At 35.3% G+C, this 18,270-nt stretch overlaps 1 protein-coding gene across 2 annotated transcripts in view; it reads left to right on the top strand.

Annotated features, from left to right (window-relative positions):
* The window catches only part of LOC136838731 (uncharacterized protein DDB_G0283697-like), a 199,187-nt gene that overhangs the window by 157,797 nt on the left and 23,120 nt on the right, over positions 1-18,270 (top strand). Inside the window, exon 2 of one of the 2 annotated variants that reach the window (XM_067104165.1) lies at positions 5,047-5,187. The exons of the other annotated variant lie outside the window; for it this stretch is intronic. The gene's annotated coding sequence lies outside the window, so the exon portion shown is untranslated. The remainder of the gene's footprint in view (positions 1-5,046; positions 5,188-18,270) is intronic. 2 annotated transcript variants of the gene reach the window in all.

The raw sequence follows: 18,270 nt of genomic DNA, 5'->3' as shown, positions 1-18,270 counted from the left end.
TTGGTTTTGATTGTGGTCTGGAATATTTTTTTGACTGATTACATTATGATTACATGCTTTTTCATTTTTCTGATTATGATTTTACTATGATTAGTTTTGGTGTTTTTTATTATGATTAGATTTTTTCTTTTTGTTCATGATTAGAGTATGATTATAATCACATTTTGCTGTGATTATTTATAAAAAATAATGATTAGCAATGATCAAGTACAATGCCTAAGAAGGTAGCAAACGACATCTATTAGGTGAACTATTCCATATTTGAGCACAGTAATATAACAATTTAAATCTAATCACAATCAAAAAAATATTCCAGACCATAATCAAAATCAAATCATAATAATTTTTGTAATCATGCCCATGTCTGTTGTATATATATATATATATATATATATATATATATATATATATATATATATATATATATATATATATATATGTGTGTGTGTGTGTGTGTGTGTGTGTGTGTATGTATTTATATATTTATATACATATATGTATGTGTGTGCAGAGAGAGAGAGAGAGAGAGAGAGAGAGAGAGAGAGAGAATTCCATAAAAGATACCGCAAATGGAACACGAAAAGCATGGCAAGCAACAGCCATTATAAATTTTTACAAACATCTAAATGTTCGCCTTTCAGCCGCCCTTTTATGTCGATGCTCGAGTGTGACGTAGATTCACAGGAGAAAACTGTAACCAAAAATTGACTGGACCAATATCAGAGGCCCAGGATATTTTCCGAAAAATCATACAACACTTAACCAGCAACCAAGAGGAACAAAAATACTATATATTCTAGGGCCGATAATTCCCTGAAGCCATTATGGCCACGACTGACCAAATGTTCGGGAAATCTTGAAATTACATGTGTCTATTTATACAGTTACAAAGTGGTGCCTGGCAATTACTAAAACTATACGAAACTGAAATATACAGTTTTCATTCTTTATACTTTATGCGTCATGCTCGGACAGGATGTATATTACATATGCATTACGAAACAAAATCATGCTATCACGTTACGCGGCAGACATAAACTAAGCGGTATTTACTCTGTAATTCAGACAATCGTCGGCTCTATTGTGTACGTTGTTTATAGGAGCTAAATGGCACGGAGAGCACAACTGCATACCTCAAGTTCTGCTCAGCTCGATTTGTTTACATGCAATGTTAACCGAACCGGGGGGAGAAGGAGAGAAGGGGAGGATGGGGAGGGGAGGGGAGGGGAGGGTCAATAGGAGGAGTCCGAAACTGCAAACAAGATTACGGTTCAAGACAGTGAATAATCATATCTCTCTCTCTCTCTCTCTCTCTCTCTCTCTCTCTCTCTCTCTCTCTCTCTCTCTCTCTCTCTCTCTCTCTCTCTCTCTCTCAGTAAAAGCACTGCATGTCTCTCAGTTGAAATACTACTCTCTCTCTCTCTCTCTCTCTCTCTCTCTCTCTCTCTCTCTCTCTCTCTCTCTCTCTCTCTCATTATAATACAATCAAAACCAAATGTTCCCTATTACAATAAATACAGCATATCAAGATAAGCTACAAGTATCTAAGCAAATCAAGACACTGCAAATCACGAGAGAGAGAGAGAGAGAGAGAGAGAGAGAGAGAGAGAGAGAGAGAAACAGACAAAAACACAAGGGCGTGGTCAGTTAAGTCATGAAGGCACTCCTACGAAAGAGTTCGCAAGGGTCAAGTTGGCAAGAGCCAGGCCACACAACCCAAGAAAAATTGGTAATCATCTCATGGGACGCGTGGATGTTTATGTTTCCCTGGCCAAGAGTACGTATACATAAATACACACATTATACACACACACACACACACACACACACACACACACATATATATATATATATATATATATATATATATATATATATATATATATATATATATATATATATATTTACTTCTGGAATAAGTCACTTCTCAAAGTTTGTGGCTCACTACAGTTGTTTAGCTAACAGGTACACAATTCACTGCCCTAGTCAACAGTGGGGCGATAGAATAAGTCAGATTTGCTCTTTTGCCTATCTCTCAATAGGATAGGCAGCCCACATTTTCATATATAAGTATATATATGCACATATATATGCATATATATATATATATATATATATATATATATATATATATATATATATATATATATATATATATATAAATGATTAAATACGTAAATGTGATTATAAATAAGACGGCAAACTTAACGAATCTAAAGCACCAAAACTCTTTCCATAAACAAAGCATCTAAATAAATGTATGTCTCCATCGGTTTGTAAATGGGTCGGATCAATATGTCATTGCGGTAAATTCGCCATAAGAAAACCATGACGAATCAAGTTAATCAGCTGAGCTAATTGCCTAATGTCATTTTCACTCCCCGAGTGAAAGGGAGGTGTGATGAAGGGAAGGGAAGGGAAGGGGAGGGAAGGGAAGGGAAGGGCGAGAGCTAAATAGGACAACAACTGACGATTAGGCAAGACCCAATGACCTGCTGCAGAAGGAAAAAAAAGGGCAGAACAAAATGCTCAGAGGGTTATGCGCACTGAAATGGCATCTACTTCATAATGAAATGTGTGGATGAATATAATTATTCACAGAAAAAAAGGCTACCTATTTTTAAACACTACCCATTTGCAAACACTATTTACCATCCTAAAATTATGATGCCTAACTGCAATGGAAAACTGGTCTCTGATCTAGGTCAGAAACTGGAGAAATGATGGTCCAACTTCTAGACTCTTTGAGTAGTAGAAAAGGATATGAGACTTTAATGAATTAAACATACTGTTGAAATTATGGTATCCATATAAACCTTCACTACACGTACAATACTGTTTTATCAACTTTCATAATAAATATGAAAGCATAAAGTCTACAACCCAATGTAGTTTAAGTTACGTTTTGGCGATGTACAGCCTATAATACAGCATCATGTTTCAATCTATTATTGTTCAAAAAACAACTGAAGTGATGTACATAAATTAAATCCTAACACTGGTAAATGAAGACGGTGTAGTACTATATTTATAATGTGCACTGCATTGCTATACAGCATATTGTACATTATTTAAACTGAGTTAGGCCAGGTGTTGTTCAAAACCATAACTAAATTCTACCGTCATGAAATTGTGCAAATTTATTCCCAAGTACAGTACCATGAATAAGATGATAGAGCAATTAGCTCTGCATTATCATACCAAAATTCATAATACCCCAACATGTAACATGAACAGTCAATTTCTGATATGTAGAATCACTATCACCTCATACTTCACCTCAAAAGCCATATCACTGTTACTTTCAGAGGTAACTTCAAGAGAAGTCGAATCGTCTGGATAGGTTAGGTGGCGGAGTGTGGGGTTCAGGTACAGCTCTGGACTTTTCAAATAGTGGTTAGCCTATTAAACTTGAGAAAAAAAACACGACCTAACCTACGCTATATTTCTAATGATCCTAATCTTCTAGCAACGCACAGCAGCGTATAACAGCAGCCCAGTTTAGTTTTAGGCTGCCTCAAACAAACTAATAGGCTAACCATACACTAAGACCATAAGTTATAAAGGTAGCCATGTTTTTGGGTACCCTATGATAGCCATGGCTAAAATTGCTTAAGTTTTGGAAATCGAGTAAAAATTAATCGTGCTAATATGGTCAACGCTAGGCACTAGTTAGGCCTACCACTGGAAACCAGATTACGCCAATAAATTACTCTACATTAATAATTCTAATTCTAAGCCGTAGTTCCGCGGTGAGCTAGACTATGGCAATTAACGTTTTCCTGTTATTTTACTTGCTTTACATGAATTTAAAGCAATATTTTGTCGGCTGGCTGTAACTAAACTGTAATTGACCTTTGAAGACTACACCCTAGGGGTGTTTACTGGTTACAATTTTGCCGTATTAGCTATGGAGGCGGGTGGGGTCTCGCCGCGGAGTGCCGGCTTCGATCTAACCCGGGCAAGGCTGGCATTACGGTACGGTACGGTACGGAGTACTGTACGGTACGGTTGATATTTAGTCTTTATGTACGGAATTACGGTACGATAATTTTACCATTTCAGTTTGTAACATACCATGCATGCGCGCCCGCGCGTGTGTGTGTGTGTGCATGTGTGTAATTCTTGAGGTAACACGTTACAAACGTTTACAGCATCAGTATATAATCCCATTGCTGTTATTGTTGATACTATCATCATCATCATCAAAAATCATCATTATTATCATTATTACTATTATTATTATGACAAGTGAATATATACACATGTACATGTAAAGTCCCTTTGCTAATTTACACCTGTCAACATTGAAATTTTCATAAAGCGGGGATTTTACTGAAGTAGATTGAGTTTGCTTATAGTACGATAAAAGTACGGAATTACGGTACGTTATTTTTACCGTACTGTACGGTACGGAAAAATAATTGAGGGTACGGTACGAAATTTCGGTACGGTATTTTAGCCAGGTACGAAGTACGGGAAAACATTCCGTACCGTACCGTACTACCAGCCTTGACCCCGGGTAATTCTATGCCGTAGTTCTCCTACCCCGTCGTGTAGTCTTCAAAGGTCAATTACAGTTTAGTTACAGCCGGCCGACATAATATTACTTTAAATTCTTGCAAAGCAAGTAAAATAACCTAGGAAAACATCAATCGGAATAGTCTAGCTCACCGCGGAACTACGGCTTAGAATTACCCCTACAGGATATGTTTCCCGCCATCACGAGGGTGCTCGTTTGAGGAAACTCTGCTTAAATAAAATGGTTATTTTATTATCCCGAGATAACGCAATCCTGCACTACCCTATTCATTCAACAATGACAATGACACGATGAGGCAGCACAAAACACAATAAGAACTGGCCCAGTTTCATTCGCTACGAATTGAAATTCTCTCGGGTTAAAAATAAATCTTATATTTACACCCACTTAATATATTTCAAGTTAAAAATTATAAAGTTTTTTTCAAATTTAAAAATAACCTAACATATATACTTCAAGCTAGTTGTAACCTATTACATTTCATGTTTTTTTTTTTTTTATAGGAAGACAACCCATGAAAATACTTAACTCCCTGGTCTTGACAAGTCAACATCATATTGCAGTTCCCATCAATATAGTTCATTACGAAATCGTCCTTCGTGCCACTATATCAACCATTTAGGAGCATTTACCTCTGACTTCAGGTAGGGAATTTGTCTGCATATTTAGAGAACCGGACTTAGGGAAAACCAGTCTGGGTGTATTTTTACTTTAAAAATGTTTAGGGTTGAATGCACTTCGCTAAGCTTATGAATGCATACATTTGTTTTCACACCTTCACACTGATCATTATTTTAATTCGGGGTACTAGTATGGACATATCAGCCTTGATTTAGACCTATATCAGACTATAAGTATAGCATTAAATACTAAGGAAAATGTGAGTGATTGATTAATTGTGGGTTATCTGGCGTCACAACTACCAGGGTCACCGACGCCGAATGGGGATTGATAGCCCAAGCTCTCAGGCACGCTCGTCAAGCAGAGATAAGGAATGTTCATAACCGGTGTTTTCATTGTCTCAGAAAGAAGGGGTAACGGCAAATTCAGTTTTATCCATTTTGGTTGTTACATTATGTTAAGGCTTTCTCATTAAATGAAACTCTTTTTAAGTTTAAATGTCGGAAGTGTGACACATTTCGAGCTTTCCGAGTTTCAAAAAAAAAGAAAGCATTTCACTCCCAAATTGTACCAGATTAAATATTGCACTTTAGAGATACTTTTTGTACTGTCACTTTACCGCCCTGCCATCTCTCTCTCTCTCTCTCTCTCTCTCTCTCTCTCTCTCTCTCTCTCTCTCTCTCTCTCTCTCTCTCAGACACCTAACAATAAACGACCATTTGACATTACCTTTAAAAAATTTCCATTGTTTTGTTTTATTCTCGAAACGTCACTGTTAATCAGTGACTGGGGGAAGAAAAAAAGATTTAATCTGTAAATGAGAGAGCTGACATTTCGCAAGCATTGCATCAAAGGAAATTAAAACCGTGAAAATGTTTCAAGCTTATCATCAATTAAGTCTATTGCTGGCTCTCTTTCACTCACCTGATGAACTTCAACCGAGGTTGTTCGTAGGTGAGGCGCAGTTCAGAATCACTGAACTATTAATGTTACGTAGGATGGAAATTGTGGTAAGAGTCGCTATGCAATACTTTATGACGCATGCGAGAGGGCTTTTTAGCTATCAAAGTTTAATGGTTACCTGCTTCCACTCTTTTCTGTGCATGTAACTGGTAACCTCGCCTTTAGGCCTACATTTTTGTGCGACTTTTTACAGACGCCCACTCAACTGTGCATTTTAAAATGTATTCACAACAAATATGGGTACTAATCGCCTAATTGTTATCCAGAATGAAGGATACTGAAAACTCGTACAACGAGTGCCAGTTCTAATTTTTAAAGGTTACTTCAGTACCTATTACAAAGTGACAAAAATTCTAACATACTTAAACCCTTTGGCGCTGGACACAGCTTCGTTGTCATATCAATCCACTCAGGTGGTTTAATATTTTATTGAGAAGGAAAGGACATTATCCTCTCTTTGCAAATCGGCTATTCAAAGGCCATTAGGAGAAAACTGACGATTTTATGTCAGCCAGTAGCCCGATCGAACCCAGATCCTCGAAGGGAAAACGAAGGTAATGTAAAACCAATATGTGGTTGCTGGAGATATTCCTTGGGGAAGTTAGCGGACGATGAAACATTTTAATTTCATTTCCTTGTATTGTAAATGGATTACTTAAAAAAAAAAAGCGCTATATAGAGGAATAGTCAACGTGAACGTTTATGTACTCATCCTTGTAAACTCCCATGCTATATTGTCAATACGTGGAAAAGATAAATTCATCTTTGCCATATTGCAGTCAAAACTTTGCTGAACCACGTTAACCTTTGCGGATAACAGCGCATGAGATGGCAGTATAAAACGGACTGAAACAACATGCATATTTATCGGTCCTACCTCAAAGGATGGGTCTAGATATTTGAGCATTTTTTGTGTTCAAACCGAGCAAGACCTTTGTTATCAAAGGTTAACCGTGACTTCCCGTTCGCATCAGAGCACGACAGAAGAAGATGACCTTCGCCATAGAGGTGATTATAAATAGATGCATCCCTAACGTAAATACATGGTGGACAGGTGTGTCTGGGAATATCATTTATTGATATTGATTTTTATGAGTGAATGACTCTTACAGATCAACGATCAGCGGATTATTCTGGGGAGAGACCTTGCCTTCAAGAGACTTATATTTGGTATTTTGGAACCTTAAAGGTCAATTTGTTTTACAAATACGAATTTCACTTACAGAAAGCCAATCTTTCATATCCATGAGGGAAGTATTTTATATGTGCATAAACGGTTTGGTAAGAAAACTGCTATAATGCAAAAAGTTTTTGTGCACGAAAACATTCTTTTATCTCTGCACTCTGTCACAGTCATATTCATTTAGGATATGTCCACTAGAAACTCTTAGGTAAAAAATATAAAAGTACTGTACACAAAACTAAAGGACAACAAACCCTGCTATTTTGAACTGGGATGACTCACCTTAAACAGTTCGACAAAATCTAGATAAATATCGAGGGTCGAAAGTGTATCCCGTGGGCTGCGTCTCACCTTCAACCTATTTCGTTCATCGTGGAGAAAATATGAAAATAAACTTATCTTATGCGTAGGCCGATGGAAAGGCACAACAATGCCCTAAACAAGCCTAGGCCTAGTAGAAACGAGGAAAAGAGGAGAGAAGAACAATAAGAGTGTTTAATTCTAAAGGTATCGACAGATCTGTTCTCGAGATGTTTACTGTGTATGAGTCACGAATGTTTTGATTAATATAGATAAGAAATGATAACTGTCCCGTAAGTTTTCGAGAGCCCTTAGACTCATGGCAGCAAAACTAAAGCCACAGAAACGAGTTAGATTGATTTTCACAGCCTGTACTCGTCGAGACATTGAGAACGAATAGATTTTCGAATAAAAAAATCACCGCCATATCTATGATTTTAGAGAATATGCATTTCCCTTATCTCAAATTTAGTTAAATGGAAAAATGAAAAGGAATTAGATATCTGAATACCAAGAAAATTAATGTCTCTTAAAACGTAAATGGAGGATGAAAAAGTACTTTCACTACTACTGTATTGTTTCATACATACTGCTAGCTTTTTACGGTGGTAATTACGTTTATAGGCAATTTCCTCTCCGTCTTCACACCCAGTGTTATTTAATTTAAGGCTCTCTCTCTCTCTCTCTCTTTCTCTCTCTCTCTCTCTCTCTCTCTCTCTCTCTCTCTCTCTCTCTCGTTTACCGATATCTCTAGATTGTACTTATCACCAACTAGAGTGGATCTTAGATATCACTTGTTTTCAAGAGATATTTAAGATGACGACTATCTCTATTTCAAGAAATCTCGGAATCTTGAGAATTCTTATAATGATTTTTCAAAGTACTGTGATTGGACTACTGTATATCGCTTCAGAAATCAATAAATAATAAACTGATGCACAAAAAGTTTCGAAAATGGCCCAAATTAACTAAAATCGTTAATATTTGAAAAATATAAGCAAATCAATCTACAAAGCGACTAGTAACAGATCCACATGCGTACATGCCATTTTGCCGTAAAATAAATGTCCAAATATGATTCAAACTAGCTAAGTACCAACAAAACGAAAATGTACAACGACAAATAAGAAATAAACCTACACTTGACTGTACTTTAACAAAACAACAGAGACCAAATAATAAGAATAGGCGAACAACAAGCAACTTCTCAGCAACGCAAGCCAGAACACAGGAATTCGAACAACGCAAGGAGGGAAAATGGGAAGCGGAAATCTCCCATATTGTTCGAATGAGAGGATGTCTTTTCCGACAAAGATGATGAACCTCAGAGATACGATTCGGGGATGCAACGGATATAGCCCTCCCCCGCTATCACCATTATCATCATCGTCATCATTATCATCATCATCAGTAGCATTGTCATCAGTATTATCACCGTCATTATATATAATCATATTCGCGGTATTTTGCATCTCGCTCTCTCTCTTCTTCCTTACTGTACATTTATAATAGACTGTAAATGAAGGAATGGAATGAATTGGGAGAGAGAGAGAGAGAGAGAGAGAGAGAGAGAGAGAGAGAGAGAGAGAGAGAGAGAGAGAGAGAGAGAAAGGAAAAGGTAAAGAAACAACAGGAGAGAGGAAAAAATCGTGTATTATAAGGTTAATCGCGAAAGATAATCAAATATAGATGAAGGACGCATGATAACGGAACAAAAAAAAAGAAAAATAGTCGTGAGAGGAAGTAGAGAAGAAGAATCTTGAAGCCAAAACACAGTCGATTTAGTGGATAAAGAACATATATTATATATATATATATATATATATATATATATATATATATATATATATATATATATATATATGTGTGTGTGTGTGTGTGTGTGTGTGTGTGTGTGTGTGTGTAATATTCTTTATCTGTTTAGAGAGAGAGAGAGAGAGAGAGAGAGAGATTGATCTTATAAGTATCTCTTGTTTGGAAAAGTCACCGATATTTGAGAGAGAGAGAGAGAGAGAGAGAGAGAGAGAGAGAGAGAGAGAGAGAGAGAGAGAGAGAGAGAGCTTATGTTTATAAGTATCAGCTTAAAATTCTTTCATATGCCACTGGAAGTCACCGATATTTTCAGGAGAGAGAGAGAGAGAGAGAGAGAGAGAGAGAGAGAGAGAGTCCCGGAAATAGTTAAAAAATGGAAATCCAGTTGCATGAAAGCACGGAAGGAATCCCTCCCTTACCCGCCAAAGGCGCCCATAATTTCGCCCCCAAATCCCAAAATTGGAATGACAATCAGAGACATCTATCGGAGCTAATGTCTTCCTACCACAAAAACAAGAAATTAAGACTGTCATTAGAGTCTCAATTGTTTCATCACTGAAAGACAATGAGGGCCACTTTCCTACGAGTGAAATTTAATTTTCAAATATAACTTATTGGAAGTTATGGATAATTAAGTATCTTAGTGATTGTTTGGGGAAAATACATTTAAAAAGCTGGAAAGCAGTATTTAAATCACTTTTTACTTCTTACAAATTAACGATAATATCGTAACAACGCGAATTCTTATTCATGTACAAAATTATGAGCATATTTATACATATTATATTTAAATGCTTTTTCTTTTGCCTGTCTTTTCACGTAAATAATGACCGGAGAAAGTAAAGAGAAAGAAAATATTTAGAATGTTTTCCATGATTTGCTAAATGATCTGCTAAATGCAAAGCACTAAGAATGTTTGTCTTCTCGTCAAATTTTTATGAACACCTTAAACGTTTACACAAGTCATTTTACATTAAGCACTACAAAAGACTGAAAGAAAGTCATAGCCACAGAATAAAGAAAAATCAATCACTTTCCGCTTAATCAATAACACATCACACTAACTGCTACCTAAGTTTAATAAGAACTTCTCTGCTCTAAGGATGCGTCGACCCTGCAGCAAAACATGTCAAAACACAAGTTAGTTACTTGTTACATACACGTCATAAACAGGTTGAATACAAGTTAACGACTTATTGGTAGTCCTAACAGATACTTCATACGATTATCTAGCATTTGCCAAAGATTCGCTCCCCACTGACGGTCGTTGAGTTGTTTTCAACCTGTTTCTAATATGTATACGATAAGTTGCCGACATGTTTGCGACTTGTTTACTGTAATGTGGGCGCACCCCAATAAATCGGGTGAAGTCAGAATAAAGGCAAATGTCAGTAGGAAATAATGAAAAATAAATGGTAATTAATAGAAACAGATGAATTATAATTGATAGAAATTATGAAATGGCAAATAAAAATATTGAATAACCTCACAGTGGTAAGTACAGCTAAAGTCGACAACACTTAGTGAGAAATATGCATCTGTGAAAAAGAAAAAACAATGCAATAATGTCATAGAAATCAAAGACAAAATTAATTAATAAGTACAACAGCGATTTGTTCCAAGGTTCGTTGAGATTTTCGTCATGATAATTGCCAATATACCACAGTTGATGAAGGATGCTATTTTATCTGGTCAGGCCCTTGGAATATTCGTCTCGTTGCCATTAACATCAAGAGATCATTTCATCTTCTTTTGAATTCTCTACTAAATTTTTGACAGACTATATCAAATATTAGCTCTGGTAAATAAGTATGACAGCAAATACTCACGCACACACACACGCATACACACATATATACATATATATATATATATGTATATGTATATATATACATATATATATATATATATATATATATATATATATATATATATATATATATATATATATATATATATTTATATATATGTATGTATATATATGTATGTATGTATGTATGTATATATACGTGTATATACATATATATGTATATATATATGTATATATATATATATATATATATATATATATATATGTATATATATATATATATATATATATATATATATATATATTTGTATGTGTGTATGTGTATATATATATATATATATATATATGTATGTATATATATATATATATATATATATTATATATATATATATATATATAATCATAAAACTAACTCATAATAAATACTAAAATAAAAAAAATCTTACGTAAAGCCCAGTCATACCTGACAAAAACGAAAACGGAAAACAAGAAAAAACACAATAGAATCACACGTGGCAGTCTGGTTAACCAACTTTGGCTGAATAATTCTCACAGGTCTTTTCATCCGAGCCGCCAGGTACGATTCTAATCACGCGTTGAATGAGCGCGCGCAGGTGAATGGAATCACCTTGACACGCGGGCGGGGGATCCGTTGAGCTCAAAACTCCCTCAGCACAAAAAAAAAAAAAAAAAAAAATCGGTGCTCGCCGCTTTCTTTGTGCTGGGATGAATACAGGCTTCGGTGCATAAATGCAATTCAATCATGTTTGGTTTACGAAATTAGCCACGAAAACTTTAATTCAATCATACTTGAATTTAGAAATGTCCCTTTACTGAAAATATTGGTTTAAAAAATTTTTTTTTTAACTGCTTTCTTTGTGTGGGGATAAATACAGGCTGAGGTGCGTCAATGCAATTCAATCAAGTTTGGTTTCCAAAGTTAGCCTTTCGTGAAATTGTTGTGTTTTCAGGTTTCATTCAATCACATTTGGTTTTAGAAGTCTCCTTTTAGTGAAAATATTGTTTTCTTGTGTGTGTGTGAGTATTGTTGGGGCTCACTGACTGGTTTATCTGTGGAGGTAAAAATACAGGCTTAGGTATGTAAATGTAATTCAATTATGTTCGGTTCTCAAAATTAGGCTTTCTAGAAATTGCTATTGTCTGGGCTTAATTCAATCATACTTGGGTTTAGAAATCTCCATTTACTAAGATACCTGGTGTGTGTGTGTGTGTGTGTGTGTGTGTGTGTGTGTGTGTGTGTGTGTGTGTTTTCGGGACTTACTGAAAAAAAATTAATACCCCTCACGATTGGTCAAATTTGTAGAGATCAGTCAATTCAGAAGACACTACAGTTCGGGCCAGACTGTACCATACGTTTCAAGTATCAAAGCAGCGTGATTTTTTTCCTTTTACATAATTTATCCGATTCCCAAAAACTATTTATGAAAGTATTATCTTACAATCGACCATTAAACTCTTCGAATAATCACTGAAGTCATTTCCTCCGATAAATAACAGCGAACGGATCCTCACGAAGCGTGTAATGACAGTTTACACGAACAGAAAATTAAATCACCAAGCTGCCTTTTACTTTAAACCGTTACCTTTCCATTTCTGAGTGCGAGATTTCGTGCAAGAGAAATTTATACTTGTCTCAAATCCCTGGCAATTTAAGGGAACACCCCCACCCCCCCCAAGGAAGAGGAAGTCCTTGTTCCTAAAAGCAGTTCCACTTTGCCCTGAAGAAGATAGGTTTCAAGAACTTAAGCCAACAAGAATTTATCCGAAATAATAATAATAATAATAATAATAATAATAATAATAATAATAATAATAATAATAATAAGCCACTCTGTAACTACGAGTATATTCTATATATTCATTCTGAAATGTATATGATTTGACCGCACTGCCCAATGTACAGTTATACAGTAAATTATTATTATTATTATTATTATTATTATTATTATTATTATTATTATTATTATTATTATTATTGTACCCTACTCTCACAAAAGAATATATAGGGAAGCAGGAAAACTATTTACACACATATATTATTGGGTACGAGCGTCTGCGCGTGCGCGGGCAGAAATGACGCCTAACGCAGCGGTATCGGCCCCACTAACCTAAACAGTGAACTATGAACATCATAGTCACCAGACTACAATGGATCGCACCTGAGGACAAAAAAAGATCATAGGTCTAGCAGCCCCATCCCAAAATACCAGTTTTCGGCGTCAAATACGAGAGAAAACCGGACTTGATTTTAATTGGGTCACCCCTTTTTAACTTTACTTTTTTTTTTTTTAATTCGCACCAAACATCAAAGCGATTATTAGGATTGCATCAACAGGTGCCAGATAATTCCGTCGATGAAAAACGGGGCCGAAAATAAGAGATGGCGGAATCCAGGTGTGCTGCGTCTATCGCCGCGGGTCGAAAGAAACGTTATACTTTTGGAAAAGCTTCCGTCAGATGTCGCCATAAATATAGCAAGTGATGATTATCAGATTAACAACTCTTTGAGGTCGGATTATTTTTGCGATTAATTGATTATTCGCGGCTTTGATAAGAGTGTGGTAATAGAGTTTAGTGCATGAAGGTGTTCGTGTGTATGTCACGATACGCACACACCACACACACACACACACACACACACACACACACACACACACACACACACACATATATATATATATATATATATATATATATATATATATATATATATATATATATATATATATATATATATATATATATTATATATTTATATAATATGCATTATAATAACCACAATGCCCTCTTCGCGATTTTTTCACGCGTTTTTGGATACGCTGGTCACTAGAAAGCGTAAGATCCAAACGAAGAACCAAATGAAGAAATTCTGACGCCCGTGGCAGGATTCGAACCTGCAACTGGAATATCAAAACGAGGTAACGTTAACCACCTGACCTATATATATATATATATATGTGTGTGTGTGTGTGTGTGTGTGTATATATAATATATACACATATACTATATATATATATATATATATATATATATATATATATATATATATATATATATATATATATATATATATATATATGGCGTGAATGTTTACTATCACGTAGACTATGTACTCATTTATGCTTGCTTAGACGTTCATTGGCTTCGTGCGGAAGCGTGACGCATTTGACACTAGCAGGCTACTTGAAAAATGCCCAACTAACAAACTTGAGAACTAGGTTAAGGTAGAGCACTATTGTAAGGCTTCCCGGGGGATCAGACTATAGCTCTCTCCGCTTAATTTCTCTCCGATTATGTACTATTCCTTGTCATTTCGTGAACTTATTACTCGTGACTTTTTCACTGTTGGCATCCTAGTGAGAGAGAGAGAGAGAGAGAGAGAGAGAGAGAGAGAGAGAGAGAGAGAGAGAGAGGACTCAATGTGACTAAGCCTATGCCTTGTATCTACACCGTAACATTTCCTTGTGTAAACGCAAATAGATACTTTATATCACATTCATTCCTTATTTATATCAGGTAAATACTTTTACTTATTCCATTTTACACAAGAGAGTATTCTGATGTCTCAAAATAGAAAATAATAATTCTCAACATTAACTCGTATGACTGAACAGCAACTGCGCGTGCGCGAATATAAAAAAAAAATCCGCGCACGCGCACTCGCTTTCTCGCTTCCATGCTTGCTTCACCTGACCTCTCGATGCCGTTCCATGATCGATAATTTCGTTTTCCCATTTCTCCACCGTCTTATTTTCCACCCCTGTCTCGACTGACCATCAGACCTTTACGAAATGAGAGAGAAAATATCTCTCTTTTTTTCAAGGACGTTTGTTACCCAAGAAATCAACGAACGAGAGAGAAAATCTCAAAAATCTTTAGTATGGAGTGAAATCGGTAGTCCGGAATGACCATCATGCCCTGTGACGTCATTCTCCAATAAGTGTATGTATTTTAAATTTTTTGTGTTGTTGATCTTATCTGAAGGTAGTCTTACTTGTCTTGCTTTTGCTTTGTTTCCCACTAAATTATTATTATTATTATTATTATTATTATTATTATTATTATTATTATTATAATTATATTTGAGAATGTATAGAAAGGAATGAAAATCAAGAAGTTCTCGATGCATTCCAGATCTGCTCACGAACATAATAATAATAATAATAATAATAATAATAATAATAATTATTATTATTATTATTATTATTATTATTATTATTATTATTATTATTATTATTATTATTATTATTATTACAATAGGACGTACATAAACGAATGAAGAGTAAGGGGTTCTTCATGTGTTCCAGATCTGCTCACGAATACCCACCCACCCACCCAGACACGCATGCCAAAATTCAGCTGACCCAGATTCGACGCGAGTTTTCCGACGTCTCTGAGTCATTGCCGAAGACAATTTTTGCTCTTTCCGCGGAAAAGAGAATCAATACAAAGCTGATTAAAGGGGGAAAGGAAGAGGTCAGTTAATAAAGCAAATGACCACAAATTCTTTTCGTGATCCGAAGGCGGTCGGAAATGGGATCAGTTTTTTAGTTTGTCCTTGATACTAAGTTGCGTCTGAAGATGCAGTTGTGAATATTGTGTGTGTGTGTGTGTTTGCGTGCTCATGTGCGTGTGCGAAAGTGTGTTACTGCTTTAAACGATGTCATCACATCCAGACAGTCAATATTAACAGTTTCAGTTTATTATTATTATTATTATTATTATTATTATTATTATTATTATTATTATTATTATTATTATTATTATTCAAAAAATAAACCCCTACCCATATGGAACGAGTCTACATGAGCCACTGACTTGAAATTTTAGCTTCCAAAGAATATGGTGTTCATTTGAAGGAAGTTACAGATGATAATAGGAAATGCAGAAAGAAGAGATTACTTATCAGTTATCAGTTATCAGATCCTATGGACGTAATAATAAATCATCGCTTTCCCAAAGTATATGATTCCCCTGGCTTCTTCAAGAAGCTCCGAAGGAGAGCCTCTCGTTCAAACTTGTAGGACTACAGTTCCCTCCAGGACCCCTGAGGAGCGCCACTGATGGTCCCAGAGGATTATATATAACAATGATTCTGACTTGGCTTAATGTTGGGAAAACACAAATCTCGCTTCCTATTCCTTGGGGTTCCATGAGAACGTTGGATCCATTCCAGTGGCCATTCGATCACCTAGAAACTGTGGCTGAAATTGAAGCTGTCTCAAAGACCCCAGGAGAGAGACGAGGAGATCCAAAATGGCTCCAGGAAGCATTGTTGAATACCTCCGTTGCCTTCGAAGGATTGCAGAAGGCAGGAGCTGGGATTGTGTAACTTTTTTCAATATCAGAATAAGTCAGATTTTGTATCAAGGGCATCCCCCGGGGATTCCTGAGGTATCCTTCTCTGGTACTCACCCATGGAGCCCGGAGGCCACCGTTCTACAGAATGGGTCTCTTCTTCGTTTTACCGTAGAAGCCACACACACACACACACACACACACACACACACACACATATATATATATATATATATACTATATTTATACTGTATATATAAATGTGTAAATATATATATATATATATATATATATATATATATATATATATATATATAAAAATTATACATATATATAAACATATAATTTTTTTATTGTCTCTTTAGGCTTTTGAAACTTTTACAGCAAACGAACAAAAGCAGAACTATGAGGAAATAAAACCTGGTGGTACGCGTGAAAGTGAAATAAAACCAAATGATTTTGAAAAAGGTGAAACAGCATTTCCCAACAATGACGTTCTCCGTTACGTCTGAACGAATATATTGGGAATGAACAGCTATTGTGATTTTCTCTTCCTGGTGTCCAAAATCAGTGACTCTATTTTTCTTTTAATTTACATACTATCATGACCTTGATTATCATTCAGATGAGAACAAGAAAGAATGAAAATATTTAGGACATTTTTTTTCCTAAATCTACAATTATATTAGTATTAATACGAATTATAAGACATAACACAGTATTAAGTTTTTCATTTACTTATTATGGATGAATGTTTTTCAGGCAATAAATGTATTTAAACCCTTTATCACATGAGGGGGGATTTGACAATGCCTTTAGTTTTTAACTACTGAAATCACACTTCAATATCCCGTAATCTCCAACTAGAATTAAAACAGGCAAAGAAGAAATTCTGTTTTTAACTCTGAAACATATTAAGGAAAATTTTTTCATTGGCGTCGGAGGTCAGTCTAACGAAGTTCTTAATTACTCAGACAGTGACAAAAAAATATAATTTGGAATTTAGACAGTTTTTTCTCTCCAACACTATGATAATGCACAATATTGGCTACTCACAAAATTTGTCTCAGTGTAAATTAAAATAAAAGGTTTTCTCCAACACTACGACAGTGCACAATATAAGCTACTCAACATTTTTCTCAGTGTACATTAAAATGGAAAAGTTTTCTCCAACACTACGACAGGCTACTCACAATCTTTCTTCTGTCTATTAAAATATAATTTTCTCCAATACTATGGCAATGAGCAATATAAGCTACTCTCAGTTTTTTTTCAGTGTACATTAACATAAAACAAATTCTCCACTACGACAATGAGCAATATAAACTACTAACAAATTTTGTCTCAGTGTGCATTAAAATAAAAAATGTCTCCAACACTACGGGAGTGAACAACATAGGCTACTCATAAAATTTCTCTCAGTGCACATTAAAATTTAAAAAATACCTATAACACTACGCCAGTGAACAACAATCTAATCACAAATTTTTTTCTCAGTGTACATCAAAATAAAAAAAAAAACTCCAACACTGCGACAGTGAGCAATTTAAGCTACTCATAACATTTTTGTAGGTGTACATTTGTCCAACACTATGACAGTGAGCAACATAACCTACTCACAGAATTTTTCCCAGCTTACATTAAAACAAACAAAAAAATTCTCCAACACAACAAGAGCCACGTGCGACAGTGCACAATCTTAGCCTCTGCGTATATTAA

This window comes from Macrobrachium rosenbergii, chromosome 5 (genome assembly GCF_040412425.1).
Source record: "Macrobrachium rosenbergii isolate ZJJX-2024 chromosome 5, ASM4041242v1, whole genome shotgun sequence".
NCBI classification, from domain to species: domain Eukaryota; kingdom Metazoa; phylum Arthropoda; class Malacostraca; order Decapoda; family Palaemonidae; genus Macrobrachium; species Macrobrachium rosenbergii.
Note: the sequence above shows the minus strand (reverse complement) of the source record. Positions and strands in the feature narration are given on the sequence as shown.